Here is a 260-nt window from a genome sequence, read left to right as displayed (position 1 = left end):
GACTTAAAAAGAATTGAAGTGGAGGCAAATGAAGCAGATAAGAAAAGAAACACATGAGTAGAAATTGGAGAACTAAATAGAATAACCAAAATCAGAGTTTCGCACAGAGTCGGCTTTTCCAGGACTAAAGATACCAAATTTGATGAGGAAAAAGATGAAATTGGATGATTTCCTTAGGCGATTCGAGATATTAGAGGAAATTGCAGAATGGAAATGAAAAAATTATCACGTTTATCTGTTCGTTTCTTGAAGGGTTAGAG

This window comes from Penaeus monodon, chromosome 25, assembly GCF_015228065.2.
Source record: "Penaeus monodon isolate SGIC_2016 chromosome 25, NSTDA_Pmon_1, whole genome shotgun sequence".
In the NCBI taxonomy this organism is placed as follows: Eukaryota; Metazoa; Arthropoda; class Malacostraca; order Decapoda; family Penaeidae; genus Penaeus; species Penaeus monodon.
Note: the sequence above shows the minus strand (reverse complement) of the source record.